The following is a 20,431-nucleotide window of genomic DNA, read 5'->3' as shown; positions in this document are numbered from 1 at the left end:
TGAGGTTTTGCTTCTTAACTTGTCCTATTACTTTAAACAAGCATACCAAGGTGTTGTTGATTATTTCCTATCAACACATCTAGCGCTTGATATGAACTGAAATAAGGGCCTGTTTATATTTAGGTACAGGAGCAACACAATGTTGTTGAGCTCATATTCACTCAAGTCAAGCGTTGAACATGTAGAATCTCCATTCCTACCTGATCATAGAAGTAGGACTTCCCCCAGTCTACCACAGTAGTATCCTGTTTCCACAGATCTGTGTGTCCCAGCGTGACATGATGTCCAGCAATGCTACTCCAGCTGGAGCTGCTCCATCACACACCTGTTGATAAGAAACCTCAGTGAGAATCCAAAACACACCAACAAGAGAAAGAGTTCCCTTCGCACACTGAAAACACTACAGCCCTCTTTTCACTCTTCATTCATTCTGTTTGAAGAGAGAGAGAAATAGAGAGAGAGAGTGAGAGATATAGATAGAGATAGATAGATAGAGAGAGAGAGAGAGAGAGAGAGAGAGAGAGGGAGATATAGATGGATAGATAGATAGAGATAGATTAAAAGAGGGAGAGATAATTCTACTCTGCTGACTCGTACTTTTTCCACAGTGAAAACATTGTACTGAGCAACTGTCAAATTGGCTTTTTACCAAATGACAGTAAGACAGGCCATGTATTCACCCTGCACATGTAACGCTCAATGAGTGAATGGGTGTGGAGTCAGGCACAGAGAGCAAAGGATGCGGGAAAAAACACGCTTTAATGTCCAAAATCAAAATAACTATATAGTAAATACCCAACACAGGAGTAACTATTACTACAAATAGTACCCTTAGGTAAAATACCAGGACAGCGAGAAAACCCAACAAAACACTAACACCTCTCACAAATTCAGAAGAACAAGCCCGCACAAACAGAAGCGGGCTAACCGAACTTAAATAACCCCACCCTAACAACCAAATAATGAACAGGTGAAAACAATAAGACAAAACCAAACGAACACGGAACAAAGGATCGGTGGCAGCTAGTAGACCGGCAACGACGACCGCCGAGCGCCACCCGAACAAGAAGGGGAGCCACCTGACAAAAATACAAACCAAAAGAAGTCTGCTTAAGCTTTCTTGATTTCAAAAAACTTTTGACTCAATGTGGCATGAGTGTGAGGTTAAAATTCGCACATAACACACACATTTCTTTCCACATGGCCGTGGGGTGTGACAGGGATGCAGCTTGAGGCCCTATTCAACATATACATTTGAAGTCGGAAGATTACATACACCTTTGCCAAATACATTTAAACTCAGTTTTTCACAATTCCTGATATTTAATCTAAGTAAACATTCCCTGTCATAGGTCAGTAAGGACCACCACTTTATTTTAAGAATGTGAAATGTTAGAATAATAGTAGAGAGAATGGTTTATTTCAGCTTTTATTTATTTCATCACATTCACAGTGGGTCAGAAGTTTACATACACTCAATTAGTATTTGGTAGCATTTCCTTTAAATTGTTTAACTTGGGTCAAACGTTTCAGGTAGCCTTCCACAAGCTTCCCACAAAAAGTTGGGTGAATTTTGTCCCATTCCTCCTCACAGAGCTGGTGTAACTGAGTCAGGTTTGTAGGCCTCCTTGCTGGCACACGCTATTTCTGTTCTGCCCACACATTTTCTATCGGATTGAGCTCAGGGCTTGTGATGGCCACTCAAATACCCTGAATTTGTTGTCCTTAAGCCATTTTGTCACAACTTTGGAAGTATGCTTGAGGTCATTATCCATTTGGAAGACCCATTTGCAACCAAGCTTCCTGACTGATGTCTTGAGATGTTGCTTCAATATATCCACATAATTTTCCTTTCTCTTGATGTCGTCTATTTTGTAAAGTGCACGAGTCCCTCTTGCAGCAAAGCACCCCCACAACATGATGCTGCCACCTCCGTGTTTCACGGTTGGGATGGTGTTCTTCGGCTTGCAAGCCTCCCCCTTTGTCCTCCAAACATAACAATGGTCATTATGGCCAAACAGTTCTATTTTTGTTTCATCAGACCAGAGGACATTTCTCCAAAAAGTGTGATCTTTGTCTCCATGTGTAGTTGCAAACCGTAGTCTGGCTTTTTTATGGTTGTTTTGGAGCAGTGGCTTCTTCCTTGCTGAGCGGACTTTCAGGTTATATCGATATAGGACTAATTTTACTGTGGATAAAGATACTTTTGTACCTTTTTCCTCCAGCATCTTCACAAGGTCCTTTGCTGTTGTTCTGGGATTGATTTGCACTTTTCGCACCAAAGTTTGTTCATCTCCAGTAGACAGAACGCTTCTCCTTCCTGAGCGGTATGACAGCTGCGTGGTCCCATGGTGTTTATACTTGCGTACTATTGTTTGTACAGATGAACGTGGTACCTTCAGGCGTTTGTAAATTGCTCCCAAGGATGAACCAGACTTGTGGAGGTCTACAATTTTTGTCTGCGTTCTTGGCTGATTTCTTTTGATCTCCCCATGATGTCAAGCAAAGAGGCACTGAGTTGGAAGGTACGCCTTGAAATACATCCACAGGTACACCTCCAATTGACTCAAATGATGTCAATTAGCCTATCAGAAGCTTCTAAAGCCATGACATCATTTTCTGGAATTTTCCAAACTGTTTAAAGGCACAGTCAACTTCGTGTATGTAAACTTCTGACCCACTGGAATTGTGATGCAGTGAATTGTAAGTGAAATAATTTGTCTGTAAACAACTGTTGGAAAAATGACTTGTGTCATGCACAAAGTAGATGTCCTAACCGACTTGCCAAAACTATAGTTTGTTAACAACAAATATGGGGAGTGGTTGAAAAACGAGTTTTAATTAATGACTCAAACCTAAGTGTATTTAAACTTCTGACTTCAACTGTGTATCAACGAATTGGGCACTAGAGCACCCGGTCCCAACCTAATAGAATCTGAAGTCAAATGTCTACTGTTTGCTGATGATCTGGTGCTTCTGTCCCCAACCAAAGAGGGCCTACAGCTGCACCTAGATGTTCTGCACAGATTCTGCCAGACCTGGGCCCTGACAGACCTGGGCCCTGACAGACCTGGGCCCTGACAGACCTGGGCCCTGACAGTAAATCTCAGGAAGACAAAAATAATGGTGTTCCAAAGAAAAGGTCTAGTTGCCATGACCACAAATACAAATTCCATCTAGACACTGTTGTCCTAGAGCACACAAAAAACTATACATACTGTCACGAACCGGCTCAAAGCCCGTAACAAAGGGAGACAACGTGGAGATAAGGAGTAACAAAATATATATTTATTAACTAAAGCAACTAAGAAAAATATACAATGATGTGTGTAATCAGTAGCGTAAGTGAGTGTTTTGCATGCATGAATGTGATAATGCAGGGTGTTGAAAGGTGCCAAAGCAAACAAACAAAAAGCCAACAAGAACCACAACACAATCTACAAATGTCTGCATGGAGAGAGTCTCCCCCATGAATGGGAAAGGGGTGTATTTATCCTGGGAAACACCTGGGCCCAGGTGTTTCCCATGTAGCTGACGACCCTCTCAACTCCGCCCACCGGCATCCTAATAAGGAAACAAGAACAAAGACAAAATACGGCAGACAGAGTGGGAGGGTCGTCACAATACCTTGGCCTAAACATCAGCTCCACAGGTAACATATGGGCCTTCTACACAATCAAAAGGAACATACAATTTGACATACCAATTATGATCTGGCTAAAAATACTTGAATCAGTTATAGACCCCATTGCCCTTTATGTTTGTGAGGTGTGGGGTTCGCTCACCAACCAAAAAGTCACAAAATGGTACAAAACCAAATTGAAACTTGGCAGAATTCTGCAAAAATATCCTGTTGCAACAAGAAAAGACAACCAGTGACAAACAAACACTATTGTAAATGCCATATTTATGTTGATTTATTTTGTACTTTAACTTTTGTACTTTAACTATTTGCACATCGTTACAACACTGTATATATATATTTATATATATGTTAACAATATATATATTATATGACATTTGAGATGTCTCTATTCCTTTGGAACTTTTGAGAGTGCAATGTTACTGTTCATTTTTATTGTTTATTTCACTTTTGTTTATTATCTATTTCACTTGACATTGAAGAGAGAGAGAAAGAGGTAGTGAAAGTGACAGCAGTCATTCTACTGATATGCATACAGCTGCTGTCCTAATGTCCCTCTACCTCCCTCTTTCCTCCTTCTGCTCCCCCCTCTCTCTCTCCTCCTTCCCCTCTCCAACTGTGACCAAGCCACCAACAGCATCATTAGCATATGTAAGGGAAAAGAGGGAGTGTGTGTGTCAGGGGTCCAGATCGTGACATTCAGCCTTATCAGTCTAACAGGACAGAAGAAAAACGATTGTTCCTGAAAACAGAAGCAGGGTTCCACATAATGACAGTGAATTCTGTGTAATGGCAGCTAGAGCCGACAGCTTTGGTGGCAGGAGCAGCAGAATACACAGGAACCCACTGGAGCAGCAGAACACACAGGAACCCGGTGGAGCAGCAGGACACACAGGAACCCACTGGAGCAGCAGGACACACAGGAACCCACTGGAGCAGCAAGGACATACAGGAACCCACTGGAGCAGCAGAACACACAGGAACCCACTGGAGCAGCAGAACACACAGGAACCCGGTGGAGCAGCAGGACATACAGGAACCCACTGGAGCAGCAGGACATACAGGAACCCACTGGAGCAGCAGGACATACAGGAACCCACTGGAGCAGCAGAACACACAGGAACCCACTGGAGCAGCAGGACATACAGGAACCCACTGGAGCAGCAGAATACACAGGAACCCACTGGAGCAGCAGAACACACAGGAACCCGGTGGAGCAGCAGAACACACAGGAACCCACTGGAGCAGCAGGACACACAGGAACCCACTGGAGCAGCAGGACATACAGGAACCCACTGGAGCAGCAGAACACACAGGAACCCACTGGAGCAGCAGAACACACAGGAACCCACTGGAGCAGCAGAACACACAGGAACCCGGTGGAGCAGCAGAACACACAGGAACCCGGTGGAGCAGCAGGACATACAGGAACCCACTGGAGCAGCAGAACATACAGGAACCCACTGGAGCAGCAGAACATACAGGAACCCACTGGAGCAGCAGGACATACAGGAACCCACTGGAGCAGCAGAACACACAGGAACCTCACACATCAACCCTGGATGTTGGCTAGCAGCAGGGCAGACAGACACATCAACCCTAGATGTTGGCTAGCAGCAGGGCAGACAGACACATCAACCCTGGATGTTGGCTAGCAGCTGGGCAGACAGACACATCAACCCTGGATGTTGGCTAGCAGCAGGGCAGACAGACACATCAACCCTGGATGTTGGCTAGCAGCAGGGCAGACAGACACATCAACCCTGGATGTTGGCTAGCAGCAGGGCAGACAGACACATCAACCATGGATGTTGGCTAGCAGCAGGGCAGACAGACACATCAACCCTGGATGTTGGCTAGCAGCAGGGCAGACAGACACATCAACCCTGGATGTTGGCTAGCAGCAGGGCAGACAGACACATCAACCCTGGATGTTGGCTAGCAGCAGGGCAGACAGACACATCAACACTAGATGTCACTTTTCAGTCCAACTTTAAATTAAGTTCAGCTTATAACATCTTCATAAAGCCTTCATAAAGCCTTCATACATACTACAAAAATGTGTTACAAATCATCTATAACTGTATATCATGCTCTATAAAGGGTTCATAAATGTGGCGTAACTGTGTGACATAAACAACTTGAAATATGACATAAACATGTGCTTTATAAAGGGTGGCATAAGTCATATTCACAAAGCATTTATAACTCTGTCATACATCTTGGTAGAGCATTGCAATGACAGGCTTTTTCGTTTGATTCCCGGGACCACCCATACATAGAAATGTAACTTGACTAAGTCGCTTTGGATAAAGGCGTCTGCTAAATATATTATATTACTCTAAAACCTTTCTAGGATTGCCCAGCCTCTTTCCCTATTGGGTGACTAGTGAATATTGCATCTGACCTCAAGCTTCCCCAAAATGCTGTGCTGCAGGATGACACACATTCTAAAGTGCAGTTGGGTCTTTAATACATTAGCAGGGCCTTTATAACGTTAGTAGGGCCTTTAAAACGTTAGTAGGGCCTTTAAAACGTTAGTAGGGCCTTTAAAACATTAGCAGGGCCTTTAAAACGTTAGTAGGGCCTTTAAAACGTAGTAGGGCCTTTAAAACATTAGCAGGGCCTTTAAAACGTTAGTAGGGCCTTTAAAACGTTAGTAGGGCCTTTAAAACGTTAGTAGGGCCTTTAAAACGTTAGCAGGGCCATTAAAACATTAGCAGGGCCATTAAAACATTAGTTGGGTCTTTAAAACATTAGCAGGGCCATTAAAACATTAGCAGGGCCTTTAAAACATTAGCAGGGCCTTTAAAACATTAGTAGGGCCTTTAAAACATTAGTAGGGCCTTTAAAATGTTAGTTTAGTTCTAGTTCTATTTATTTTCCTACTTCTATTTTTTTCATAAATTCCTTTTTCTCAGTTCAAGTTTTCGATTTCCTCATTCTTCCCCAGTTTTTCACACTTTTTTAAATCACAAAATAGTATTTTCTGTGTTCACAACAATGCTTAAACCACATCAGGGGATAACTTTTGTGGTCTGGGAAAAATGGAAGAAACTTCAATTTTTGAGTGTAGTTGCCCTTTAATTCAGTAAGCATGTTGTTGCTTGGTTAGCAAGTTTTATTGTGCACAGTAAGAGGACATGTGATGATGATGTATTCCATACACAGTGATTCACATTGAAGCCAATGGAATGGGTGGAGTACAAGGTACAAGGTCAGCAACACTGTGTGTTATTCAGAGACCAATGGAATGTATGGAGGACAAGGTACAAGGTGAGCAACACTCTGAGTTATTCAGAGACCCATGGAATGACACCATATATACATTCTACAGACCCTATGGAGTTGTTGTTGATGAGGGGACGGTCTAAAGTTATACTGTTACATCATTCTACAGACCCTATGGAGTTTGGCCCCCAGAATAGCTATTGCTCTAAGCCAATATGTAGTCCATGTACAGTGACTTGCATTGGTGGCATTTATTTGACCTATTTGATAGGTCAAATAAGTTATATTTGATATTTTAAAACATAAATGTAATGCAAATGTCACTTAAATATGGTAAATATGAATCATCGTTAAGGGTGAGGGTGAGGGTGAGGGTGAGAGACAGAGAGCAGTATGGGGGCTCTACTGCTGAGGAAGAGAGGAGGGTGAGAGACAGGGAGCAGTATGGGGGCTCTACTGCTGAGGAAGAGAGGAGGGTGAGAGAGAGAGCAGTATGGGGGCTCTACTGCTGAGGAAGAGAGGAGGGTGAGAGACAGAGAGCAGTATGGGGGCTCTACTGCTGAGGAAGAGAGGAGGGTGAGAGACAGAGAGCAGTATGGGGGCTCTACTGCTGAGGAAGAGAGGAGGGTGAGAGACAGAGAGCAGTATGGGGGCTCTACTGCTGAGGAAGAGAGGAGGGTGAGAGACAGAGAGCAGTATGGGGGCTCTACTGCTGAGGAAGAGAGGAGGGTGAGAGACAGAGAGCAGTATGGGGGCTCTACTGCATCATTGATCTATCTGTGCTCAAGGAGCAGGGAGGAAGAGAAGGGAGGAAGAGAGAAGATAGTGAGAGAGGAGGGTGAGAGGGAGAGAGTGAAGGAAAAGAGGGGAAGATGACATTGGAATCAACACTGGTACCAGTCCCATACCAACCGTTGCCCTGCGAATGCCCATAGAGAAACTGTACCTGAGGGCCAACTTTGTTTATATTGACCTACACCAGCTAACCAAAATAGGTTTTGTGAAAGTCCCCAGAACATTAGTTAGGTCGCAGGAAATGTTGGCATAACACAAAAACTCTCCAGCCGTGCTGATGATTATAGAATGTTTGTACAAAACTTTTGCCTGATTTTATAAGAACGTTCTTAGAACACATTATGTTGGTTCTTTAAAGGTTCCCAACATGTTTCATTAGGTTGTGGGAACAGTCTGATGAGAACATTGTGGGGTCTTCACAAAAGATATGTTCACAAAACACAAAAACTGGCCAGTTGTGCAGATGATTCTTGGCATACACATCACGGACAAACTGAAATGGTTCACCCACACAGACAGTGTGGTGAAGAAGGTGCAACAGCGCCTCTTCAACCTCAGGAGGCTGAAAAAATGTGGCTTGGCACCTAAAACCCTCAAACTTTTACAGATGCACAATCGAGAGCATCCTGCCGGGCTGTATCACCGCCTGGTACGGCAACTGCACCGCCCACAACCGCAGGGCTCTCCAGAGGGTGGTGAGGTCTGCACAACTCATCACCGGGGGCAAACTACCTGCCCTCCAGGACACCTGCAGCACCCGATGTCACAGGAAGTCCAAAAATATCATCAAGGACAACAACCACCCGAGCCACGTCCTGTTCACCCCGCTATCATCCAGAAGGCGAGGTCAGTACAGGTGCATCAAAGCAGGGACCGAGAGACTGAAAAACAGCTTCTATCTCAAGGCAATCAGACTGTTAAACAGCCATCACTAACATATTAGAGGCCTATATACATATACTTTAAATCATTGGCCACTTTAATAATGTAACACTAGTCACATTAATTAATAATGTTTGCGTATCTGGCATTACTCATCTCACATGTATATACTGTATTCTATACAATTCTATTGTATCTTAGTTTATGCCGCTCTGACATTGCTCGTCCATACAGTGCCTTGCGAAAGTATTCGGCCCCCTTGAACTTTGCAACCTTTTGCCACATTTCAGGCTTCAAACATAAAGATATGAAACTGTATTTTTTTGTGAAGAATCAACAACAAGTGGGACACAATCATGAAGTGGAACGACATTTATTGGATATTTCAAACTTTTTTAACAAATCAAAAACTGAAAAATTGGGCGTGCAAAATTATTCAGCCCCTTTACTTTCAGTGCAGCAAACTCTCTCCAGAAGTTCAGTGAGGATCTCTGAATGATCCAATGTTGACCTAAATGACTAATGATGATAAATACAATCCACCTGTGTGTAATCAAGTCTCCGTATAAATGCACCTGCGATAGTCTCAGAGGTCCGTTAAAAGCGCAGAGAGCATCATGAAGAACAAGGAACACACCAGGCAGGTCCGAGATACTGTTGTGAAGAAGTTTAAAGCCGGATTTGGATACAAAAAGATTTCCCAAGCTTTAAACATCCCAAGGAGCACTGTGCAAGCGATAATATTGAAATGGAAGGAGTATCAGACCACTGCAAATCTACCAAGACCTGGCCGTCCCTCTAAACTTCCCTCTAAACCCATGATCACTCTGGATGAACTGCAGAGATCTACAGCTGAGGTGGGAGACTCTGTCCATAGGACAACAATCAGTCGTATATTGCACAAATCTGGCCTTTATGGAAGAGTGGCAAGAAGAAAGACATTTCTTAAAGATATCCATAAAAAGTGTCGTTTAAAGTTTGCCACAAGCCACCTGGGAGACACACCAAACATGTGGAAGAAGGTGCTCTGGTCAGATGAAACCGAAATGTAACTTTTTGGCAACAATGCAAAACGTTATGTTTGGCGTAAAAGCAACACAGCTCATCACCCTGAACATACCATCCCCACTGTCAAACATGGTGGTGGCAGCATCATGGTTTGGGCCTGCTTTTCTTCAGCAGGGACAGGGAAGATGGTTAAAATTGATGGGAAGATGGATGGAGCCAAATACAGGACCATTCTGGAAGAAAACCTGAAGGAGTCTGCAAAAGACCTGAGACTGGGACGGAGATTTGTCTTCCAACAAGACAATGATCCAAAACATAAAGCAAAATCTACAATGGAATGGTTCAAAAATAAACATATCCAGGTGTTAGAATGGCCAAGTCAAAGTCCAGACCTGAATCCAATCGAGAATCTGTGGAAAGAACTGAAAACTGCTGTTCACAAATGCTCTCCATCCAACCTCACTGAGCTCGAGCTGTTTTGCAAGGAGGAATGGGAAAAAATGTCAGTCTCTCGATGTGCAAAACTGATAGAGACATACCCCAAGCCACTTACAGCTGTAATCGCAGCAAAAGGTGGCGCTACAAAGTATTAACTTAAGGGGGCTGAATAATTTTGCACGCCCAATTTTTCAGTTTTTGATTTGTTAAAAAAGTGTGAAATATCCAATAAATGTCGCTCCACTTCACGATTGTGTCCCACTTGTTGTTGATTCTTCACAAAAAAATACAGTTTTATATCTTTATGTTTGAAGCCTGAAATGTGGCAAAAGGTCGCAAAGTTCAAGGGGGCCGAATACTTTCGCAAGGCACTGTATATTTCTATATTCTTAATTCCATTCCTTACTTTAGATCTGTGTGTATTGTGATTATTGTTGAGAAATTGTTAGATATTACTTGTTAGATTTTACTGCACTGCACTGAACTAGAAACAAGTATTTCGCTACACCCACAATTACATCTGCTAAACATGTGAATGTGACCACTACAATTTGATTTGATGATTCTACAATGTTTCTTTTAGGGTGAAAAAACATTCACCTGAAGTTACAAGAACGTTCCCAGAACACATTGTGTTGTCTGATCTGGGGTCACACCCTGATCTGGTGTCACACCCTGATCTGTTTCACCCTGATCTGGTGTCACACCCTGATCTGGTGTCACACCCTGATCTGTTTCACCCTGATCTGTTTCACCTGTCTTTGTGGTTGTCTCCACCCCCCCTCCAGGTGTCGCCCATCTTCCCCATTATCCCCTGTGTATTTATACATGTGTCCTCTGTTTGTCTGTTGCCAGTTACTTTTGTTTCGTCAAGCCTACCAGTGGTATTCCCTCTGCTCCTGTCTCTCGATTGTTCCTGTATTCTAGTTTTTCCGGTATTGACCATTCTGCTCTGCCCTGACCTGGCCTGCCTGCCGTTCTGTACCTTTGCCCCACCTATCTGGATTACTGACCTCTGCCTGCCCTTGACCTGCCTTTTGCCTGCCCCTGTTGGATTAATAAACTGTTGTTACTTCAACGTTGTCTGCATCTGGGACTTACCTGAAATGTGATATTAGTCTCTTCTTTAAAAGGTTTCTAGAATGTTTCTTTAGGTTGTGGAACATTGACAAGAGACAGGTTCCCAAAACACTAAAACTGTCCAGTTGTGCTGACATCTAGATAATGTTTGTAACATTAAAAAACAATTTATTTGATGTTGCAAGAATGTTGAGGGAACAGCCTTTCAGAGTTCTTTAAAGGTTCCCAGAACATGTAATTAGGTTGTGAGGACAGTGTGGATACATTACAAGGTTCCCAAAACACAAAATGTGTATTTTCTGATGACATTCATATAATGTTTAAAAGTTAGGTTCCACAGGACATTCCTATAACGTCCGCATGTTGACAGAACACCTGGTCTAAGTTGTCTGCGATGTTACAAGAATATTGTTATGATGGTTGCACATAATATTCCCACAATGTTACATAACGTTCCATAATTTCCAAATAAGTCTGTTTTTATGACGTTGATAGAATATTTGTTTCAGGTTTAACATAATATTCCATTGATGTTCACGCAGTATATATTTGGCCTTGTCTGGGAGGTCCTCAGAACATTCCAGAACATTTATATTTTGTTCAGTGTATTTCATGTCCATGATCATTGCTAAATAAATTCCTCTCCTTTTCTGACTGTGATGGTTTCATAGGCTACTTGCAAAATAGCCTATAGGGCTACAAGTTAGGATAGGCTGCCATTTCTTTCATCTCTCATTGGACCCACTTTGTAGTAGTAGGCTAAATAGAAATCAAGTATTTTGCTTTATGTGATCTGAAGTTTAACAGACAGTTGATCTTTTCCATTGACGTTTGTAGGCTACGTCTGAATACTGTAATGTCAAATTTCTCCAATAGACAATAATTCATTCAGAAACATAATACATACACTGCCTTCAGAAATGATTCATACCCCTTGACTTAGCAACTCCAGTGTAGATTTGGCTTTGTGTTATAGGTTATTGTCATACTGAAAGGTGAGTTATTATCCTAGTGACAGACTGAAGCAGGTTTTCCTCCAGGATTATGTTTTGCAGTTTTACTTAAATGCCTTACACGGAACCCAAACCGTCGTGAGCTATCGTGCATACATTTATTTTGTCCCCCTACACCAAATGCGATCATGACACGAAGGTTAAAATATCAAGACAAACTTACTGTTTGCTAGCTAATTTGTCCTGGGATATAAACATTGAGTTGTTATTTTACCTGAAATGCACAAGGACCTCTACTCCGACAATTAATCCACACATAAAACGGCCAACCGAATCGTTTCTATTCATCTCTCCTCCTTACAGGCTTTTTCATCTTTGAACTTATATGGTGATCGCATCTAAACTGTCCTAGTTTACCACGACAACCGGCAACAAAGTTTGTCTTTCAATCACCCACGTGGGTTTTAACCAATGAGGAGATGGGAGAGGCAGGACTTTCAGCGCGATCTGCGTCAGAAATAGGAATTACTTCTATTTTAGCCCTTGGCATTGCAGATGCTCGTTGGCACAGTGTGGGTGCAATAATTGAATAACATGGATTTCTAAATTTATTTTGTGACGCTCGCGCACACGACGTGTCCGGTCTGGTCAGCATGTTAGTTAGTGCCTTGTTGCAAACAGGATGCATGTTTTGGAATATTTGTATTCTGTACAGACTTCCTTCTTTCCACTCTGTCCTTTAGGTTAGTATTGTGGAGTAACTACAATGTTGATCCATCCTCAGTTCTCTTATCACAGCCATTAAACTCTGTAACTGTTTTAAAGTCACCTTTTCATCTTTTCATTTTTAATTCATTAGTAAACATTCTGAAAACATAATCCCACTTTGACATTATGGGGTAATGTGTGTAGGCCAGTGACACAAAATCTCAATTTAAAGCATTTTAAATTTGATCAAGTTCACCATTAATATTTATTTTAAATACTGTCTTGGCCTAATTCCAATACTTACAAAATATACAGGAAATAAAGGCATTATTTTCAACATAAAAGGTGAATGATGGGCAGAGTTTTAATGCTTATTCGAGCATAACAGTTTAAGGACAGGTCTGATTTATAACGTGTATTCATGGCGTGCTCCTAGTTTATTCATCTCAATATTTTTGTGCTTGGACAGTCTTGTTCCCGAAGTATTTGGTGTGGGGTGGGGTTATATCCTTCCTGTTTGGCCCTGTCCGGGGGTGTCCTCGGAGTGGGCCACAGTGTCTCCTGACCCCTCCTGTCTCAGCCTCCAGTATTTATGCTGCAGTAGTTTATGTGTCGGGGGGCTAGGGTCAGTTTGTTATATCTGGAGTACTTCTCCTGTCCTATTCGGTGTCCTGTGTGAATCTAAGTGTGCGTTCTCTAATTCTCTCCTTCTCTCTTTCTCTCTCTCGGAGGACCTGAGCCCTAGGACCATGCCCCAGCACTACCTGACATGATGACTCCTTGCTGTCCCCAGTCCACCTGGCTGTGCTGCTGCTCCAGTTTCAACTGTTCTGCCTTATTATTATTCGACCATGCTGGTCATTTATGAACATTTGAACATCTTGGCCATGTTCTGTTATAATCTCCACCCAGCACAGCCAGAAGAGGACTGGCCATCCCACCTATGCTCTCTCTAATTCTCTCTTTCTTTCTCTCTCTCGGAGGACCTGAGCCCTAGGACCATGCCCCAGGAATACCTGACATGATGACTCCTTGCTGTCCCCAGTCCACCTGACTCTGCTGCTGCTCCAGTTTCAACTGTTCTGCCTTATTATTATTCGACCATGCTGGTCATTTATGAACATTTGAACATCTTGACCATGTTTTGTTATAATCTCCACCCGGCACAGCCAGAAGAGGACTGGCCACCCCACATAGCCTGGTTCCTCTCTAGGTTTCTTCCTAGGTTTTGGCCTTTCTAGGGAGTTTTTCCTAGCCACCGTGCTTATACACCTGCATTGCTTGCTGTTTGGGGTTTTAGGCTGGGTTTCTGTACAGCACTTTGAGATATCAAAGGGCTATATAAATAAATAAATACATTTGATTTGATTTGATTTATTTTACCATATCAAGACAGGGGAACCGTATCAAGACAAGGGGACCGTATCATGACAGGGGAACCATATCAAGACAGGGGAAACATATCAAGACAGGGGAAACATATCAAGACAGGGAAACCGTATCAAGACAAGGGAACCATATCAATACAAGGGGGCCATATCAAGACAGGGGAACCATATCAAGACAGGGTAACCGTATCAAGACAGGGGAACCGTATCAAGACAGGGGAAACATATCAAGACAAGGGGCCATATCAAGACAGGGGGACCATATCAAGACAGGGGAACCGTATCAAGACAAGGGGACCATATTCTAGAACATTAGGATCCTAACATCCCAAAAACATTCAAATAATGTCTTTGATAACAAAATGTATTTTTTTTTAATGTTTTAAATTACATGTCTTTGGAATGATTTCCTAACATTCACTACAATGCAGTGCAATACATATTTAACAACAACCACAGAACATTCCTCAAAAGTTCTAATTTAGTTTCCAGGTAATATAATACAATTCACCAGTAATGTTTTCCCAGCAAACTAAAATTGGTTTTGTGAAAGTTCCCAGAAAAGTTCCCAGGAAATCATTCCAAAGACATGTAATTTAAAACATTTAAAAAAAAAATACATTTTGTTATCAAAAACATTATTTGAATGTTTTTGGGATGTTAGGATCCTAATGTTCTAGAAAACCCTAACTCAAACTTGGCTAATGTTCTAGGAATGTTCCAGGTTTGCTGGGACATCACGTGAACAATCAAATCAAGAACAGAACATGTCACAGAGCAAAGCATCAACAACTGCCAAACGTCTCCAGAACCCACACAGTGCCCATGCAGACCATATGTTCCACGGTACAGCAGCTTCCTGCTGTAATTAACAGGAACTCAGAAGGGAGTCGACTGAAGGGACACGACTGTCTGATTAAGAAGAAACTCTCCTTACTCTCCACAGACACTAGCTGTCCTTCCTTCCTCTCCTCTGGGCCACTCTCCTTACTCTCCACATACATTAGCTGTCCATTCTTCCTCTCCTCTGGGCCACTCTCCTTACTCTCCACAGACACTAGCTGTCCTTCCTTCCTCTCCTCTGGGCCACTCTCCTTACTCTCCACAAACACTAGCTGTCCTTCCTTCCTCTCCTCTGGGCCACTCTCCAAACTTTCCACAGACACTAGCTGTCCTTCCTTCCTCTCCTCTGGGCCACTCTCCTTACTCTCCACATACACTAGCTGTCCTTCCTTCCTATCCTCTGGGCCACTCTCCTTACTCTCCACAGACACTAGCTGTCCTTCCTTCCTCTCCTCTGGGCCACTCTCCTTACTCTCCACAGACACTAGCTGTCCTTCCTTCCTCTCCTCTGGGCCACTCTCCTTACTCTCCACATACACTAGCTGTCCTTCCTTCCTCTCCTCTGGGCCACTCTCCAAACTTTCCACAGACACTAGCTGTCCTTCCTTCCTCTCCTCTGGGCCACTCTCCTTACTCTCCACAGACACTAGCTGTCCTTCCTTCCTCTCCTCTGGGCCACTCTCCTTACTCTCCACAAACACTAGCTGTCCTTCCTTCCTCTCCTCTGGGCCACTCTCCAAACTCTCCACAGACACTAGCTGTCCTTCCTTCCTCTCCTCTGGGCCACTCTCCTTACTCTCCACAGACACTAGCTGTCCTTCCTTCCTCTCCTCTGGGCCAGAGAAAAGCCCTGTTCCTGTCCTGCTCACTGATCTGGAAGAGAGAGACAGCTTAGAAACTATACAATTCATGAAAACTCTGTCATACAGCTAAAACTCTTAACACTTTCAAAGCATTCCCTGGAAAAGTGGCATAAAAAACATCTGTTCACCGGTGGCTTGTGGCTGGGATCGTGACAACCAGTTCTAACGGGATGGCCAGCAGATGTAACCACATGAGACTCAACCAGAAACAGTTACACCAGTTAGACTAGTTACTAGACCAACCCAACCAGACAGTTAGACTAGTTACTAGACCAACCCAACCAGACAGTTAGACTAGTTACTAGACCAACCCAACCAGACAGTTAGATTAGTTACTAGACCATGCCAACATAACCAGAAAGTTAGACTAGTTACTAGACCAACCCAACCAGACAGTTAGACTAGTTACTAGACCATGCCAATCCAACCAGACAGTTAGACTAGTTACTATACCATGTCAACCAGACAGTTAGACTAGTTACTAGACCATGCCAATCCAACCAGACAGTTAGACTAGTTACTAGACCATGCCAACCAGACAGTTAGACTAGTTACTAGACCATGCCAATCCAACCAGACAGTTAGACTATTTACTAGACCATGCCAACCAGACAGTTAGACTAGTTACTAGACCATGCCAATCCAACCAGACAGTTAGACTAGTTACTAGACCATGCCAACCAGACAGTTAGACTAGTTACTAGACCAACCCAACCAGACAGTTAGACTAGTTACTAGACCAACCCAACCAGACAGTTAGACTAGTCAAGTCAAGCAGACAATCTAAGAACAACAATGGAAAATTGCTTGATGAAAAATGTAAAAACCTAAGAAAGAAATTGAGAAACCTATCCAACTAAAAACATAGACACAGAATACCTGAGCCTACGCCTTCACTATGGTGAATCATTAAAACAATACAGAAATACACTACGGAAAAAGAAGGAACAGCACGTCAGAAATCAGCTCAATGTAATAGAAGAGTAAATAGACTCTAACCACTTCTGGGAACATTGGAAAACACTAAACAAAAACACAAAGAGGTATCTATTCAAAATGGAGATGTATGGGTAAACCACTTCTCCAATCTGATTGGCTCTATAGCAATTAACAAAAACATATACTGCACCTCGGCCTAAACATCAGCACCACAGGTAACTTCCACAAAGCTGTGAACAATCTGAGAGACAAGACAAGAAGGGCCTTCTATGCCATCAAAAGGAACATTAGGTTCTGGATAAAAATACTTGAATCAGTTATAGAACCCATTGCCCTTTATGTTTGTCAGGTCTGAGGTCGCTAGCCAACCAAGTTTTCACAAAATGACTGTACAGACTCAGTGAGCATAGCTTTGCTATAGAGAATTCTCTTCGTTCATAATAACAGTCGTGTATATTCCCCCCCAAACAGACACCTCGACAGCCCTGAAAGAACTTCATTCAACTGGAAACTGGAAACCATAAATCCTGAGGCTGCATTTATTGTAGCTGGGGATTTTAACAAAGCTAATCTGAAAACAAGGCTCCCTAAATTATATCAGCATATCGAATGCGCGACCCGGGCTGGAGAATTCTGGACCATTGCTACTCTAACTTCCGCCCTCCCTCGCCCTCCTTTCGGCATATCTGACCACGACTCCATTTTGTTGCCTCCAGCCTATAGACAGAAACTAAAACAGGAAACACCCATGTTCAGGTCTTTTCAACGCTGGTCCGACCAATCTGATTCCAAGCTTCAAGATTGCTTCGATCACGTGGACTGGGATATGTTCCGGATAGCATTGAACAACAACATTGATGTATACGCTGATTCGGTGAGCGAGTTTATTAGCAAGTGCATCGGTGATGTGGTGCCCACAGTGACTATTAAAACCTTCCCCAAAGAGAAACCGTGGATTGATGACAGCATTCGTGCAAAACTGAAAGCGCGAACCGCTGCTTTTAATCATGGCAAGGCGACCGGAAACATGACCGAATACAAACAGTGTAGCTATTCCCTCCGCAAGGCAATCAAACAAGCTAAGCATCAGTACAGAGATAGAGTGGAATCACAATTCAACGGCTCAGACACAAGACGTATGTGGCAGGGTCTTCAGTCAATCACAGATTACAAAAAGAAAACCAGCCCCGTCGTGGACACCGACGTCTTGCTCCCAGACAAACTAAACAAATTCTTTGCTCGCTTTGAGGAAAATACAGTGCCACTGACACGGCCCGCTACCAAAACCAGTGGACTCTCCTTCACCACAGCCAACGTGAGTAAGATATTTAAACGTGTTAACCCTCGCAAGGCTGCATTCCCAGACGGCATTCCTAGCCGCATCAACACAGCATGCGCAGACCAGCTGCCTGGTGTGTTTACGGACATATTCAATCAATCCCTATCCCAGTCTGCTGTTCCCACATGCTTCAAGAGGACCACCATTGTTCCTGTTCCCAAGAAAGCTAAGGTAACTGAGCTAAACGACTACTGCCCCGTAGCACTCACTTCTGTCATCATGAAGTTCTTCGAGAGACTAGTCAAGACTCATATCACCTCCACCCTACCTGACACCCTAGACCCACTCAAATTTACTTACCACCCCAATAGGTCAACAGACGACGTAATCACAATCACACTGCACACTGCCCTAACCCATCTGGACAAGAGGAATACCTATGTATGAATGCTGTTCATCGATTACAGCTCAGCATTCAACACCATAGTACCCTCCAAACTCATCGTTAAGCTCGAAACCCTGGGTCTCGACCCCGCCCTGTGCAACTGGGTCCTGGACTTTCTGAGGGGCCGCCCCCAGGTGGTGAGGGTAGGAAACAACATCTCCACCCCGCTGATCCTCAACACTGGGGCCACACAAGGGTGCGTTCTGAGCCCTCTCCTGTACTCCCTGTTCACCCACGACTGCATGGCCATGCACGCCTCCAACTCAATCATCAAGTTTGCAGATGACACTACAGTGGTAGGCTTGATTACCAACAACAACAATGAGACAGCCTACAGTGAGGAGGTGAGGGCCCTCGGAGTGTGTCAGCAAAACAAAGGAGATGATCGTGGACTTCAGGAAACAGCAGAGGGAGCACCCCCCTATCCACATTGATGGGACAGTAGTGGAGAAGGTGAAAAGTTTTAAGTTCCTCGGCGTACACATCACCGACAAACTGAATTGGTCCACCCACACAGACAGCGTGGTGAAGAAGGCGCAGCAGCGCCTCTTCAACCTCAGGAGGCTGAAGAATTTGCCTTGTCACCAAAAACACAAACAAACTTTTACAGCTGCACAATCGAGAACATCCTGTCGGGCTGTATCCCCGCCTGGTACGGCAACTGCTCCGCCCACAACCGTAATGCTCTCCAGAGGGTAGTGAGGTCTGCACAACGCATCACGGGGGCAAACTACCTGCCCTCCAGGACACCTACACCACCCGATGTCACAGGAAGGCCATAAAGATCATCAAGGACAACAACCACCCGAGCCACTGCCTGTTCACCCTATTATCATCCAGAAGGCGAGGTCAGTACAGGTGCATCAAAGCAGGGACCGAGAGACTGAAAAACAGCTTCTATCTCAAGGCCATCAGACTGTTAAACAGCCATCACTAACATTGAGTGGCTGCTGCCAACATACTGACTCAACTCCAGCCACTTTAATAAATAAAAATTGGATGTAATAAATGTATCACTAGTCACTTAAACAATGCCATTTTATACCATGCCAATAAAGCCCTTTGAATTGAATTGAGAGAGAGCTAGCAAGTGAGCGAGAGTGACAGAGAGAGAGAGAAAAAGAGAGAGAAGGGGAGCGAGAGAGAGAGAAGGAGAGAGAGAGAGAGAGAGAGAGAGAGCAAGAGACAGAGAGCGAAAGAGACAGAGAGCGACAGAGAGCGAGAGAGAGAGGCAGAGAGAGAGAGAGACAGAGAGCAAGAGAGACTTCGAGAGAGTGAGAGAGCAAGAGCGAGAGAGCGACAGAGACAGAGAGACAGAGAGAAAGAGAGAGAGAAGGAGAGCGAGAGAGAGAGAGAGAGAGAGAGAAGGAGAGAGAGAGAGAGAGAGAGAGAGAGAGAGAGAGATAGAGAGAGAGAGCGACAGAGGCAGAGAGGCAGAGAGAGAGAGAGAGAGACAGAGAAAGAGTTAGAGAAGGAGAGCGAGAGAAAGAGAGAGGGGGAGAGAGTGGGAGAGAGAGAGCGACAGAGAGCGAGAGAGAGGCAGAGAGAGAGAGACAGAGAGCAAGAGAGACTTCGAGAGAGTGAGAGAGCAAGAGCGAGAGAGCGACAGAGACAGAGAGACAGAGAGAAAGAGAGAGAGAAGGAGAGCGAGAGAGAGAGAAGGAGAGAGAGAGAGAGAGAGAGAGAGAGAGAGAGAGAGAGAGAGAGACAGAGGCAGAGAGGCAGAGAGAGACAGAGAGAGAGACAGAGAGAAAAAGTTAGAGAAGGAGAGCGAGAGAAAGAGAGAGGGGGAGAGAGTGGGAGAAGGAGAGCGAGAGCAAGAGATAGAGAGCGAGAGAGGCAGAGAGAGACAGAGAGGCAGAGAGAGACAGAGAGACAGAGAGAGAGAGAGACAGAGAGAGGCAGAGAGAGACAGTCAGATCAGCAACATTGTCCG

At 43.9% G+C, this 20,431-nt stretch overlaps 1 protein-coding gene across 4 annotated transcripts in view; it reads right to left on the bottom strand.

Moving 5' to 3' along the window:
* LOC110517286 (signal-induced proliferation-associated 1-like protein 2) overlaps window positions 1-20,431 on the bottom strand; it is a 317,547-nt gene that overhangs the window by 270,554 nt on the left and 26,562 nt on the right. For all 4 annotated transcript variants that reach the window (XM_036945905.1, XM_036945907.1, XM_036945906.1 and 1 more), the window contains exon 2: window positions 201-325. The gene's annotated coding sequence lies outside the window, so the exon portion shown is untranslated. The remainder of the gene's footprint in view (window positions 1-200; window positions 326-20,431) is intronic.

Source organism: Oncorhynchus mykiss, chromosome 16, assembly GCF_013265735.2.
Source record: "Oncorhynchus mykiss isolate Arlee chromosome 16, USDA_OmykA_1.1, whole genome shotgun sequence".
Lineage (NCBI taxonomy): Eukaryota > Metazoa > Chordata > Actinopteri > Salmoniformes > Salmonidae > Oncorhynchus > Oncorhynchus mykiss.
This window is presented reverse-complemented; position numbering and strand designations above follow the sequence as displayed.